Raw genomic sequence first — 488 nt, forward strand, 5'->3', positions numbered from 1 at the left:
AACTTTTGTACATTAAAAAAGAGCATCAGCAGAGTGAAGGGCAACCAATAAAATAAGAAAAAGTATTTGGAAATCATGTATCTGTTGATGGGTTAATATACAGTGTACATAAGAATTCCAACTCAATAACAGCAAAAAATAAACAACCTGATTAAAAACATGGGCAAAAGGCTTGAATAGTTATTTCTCAAAGAAGATATATAAATAACCAATAAGCACATGAAAAGATGATCAACTTCACTATTAGAAAAAATTAAATCAAGACTACAAAGATACTTCTCTTCACATCCGTTATCATGGCTACTATGAAAACAAACAAACAAACAGAAAACAGAAAATAACAAGTCATGGTGTGGTTGTAAAGAAATGAGAATTATTATACACTATTGGTAGTAACATAAAATGGTTCATACTCTATGGGAAACAATATGGACATTACTAAAACAATTAAAAGTCAAATTACCACATGACCCATCAATTCCACTTTT

This window comes from Crocuta crocuta, unplaced genomic scaffold (assembly GCF_008692635.1).
Source record: "Crocuta crocuta isolate KB4526 unplaced genomic scaffold, BGI_CrCroc_1.0 scaffold362, whole genome shotgun sequence".
NCBI classification, from domain to species: Eukaryota; Metazoa; Chordata; class Mammalia; order Carnivora; family Hyaenidae; genus Crocuta; species Crocuta crocuta.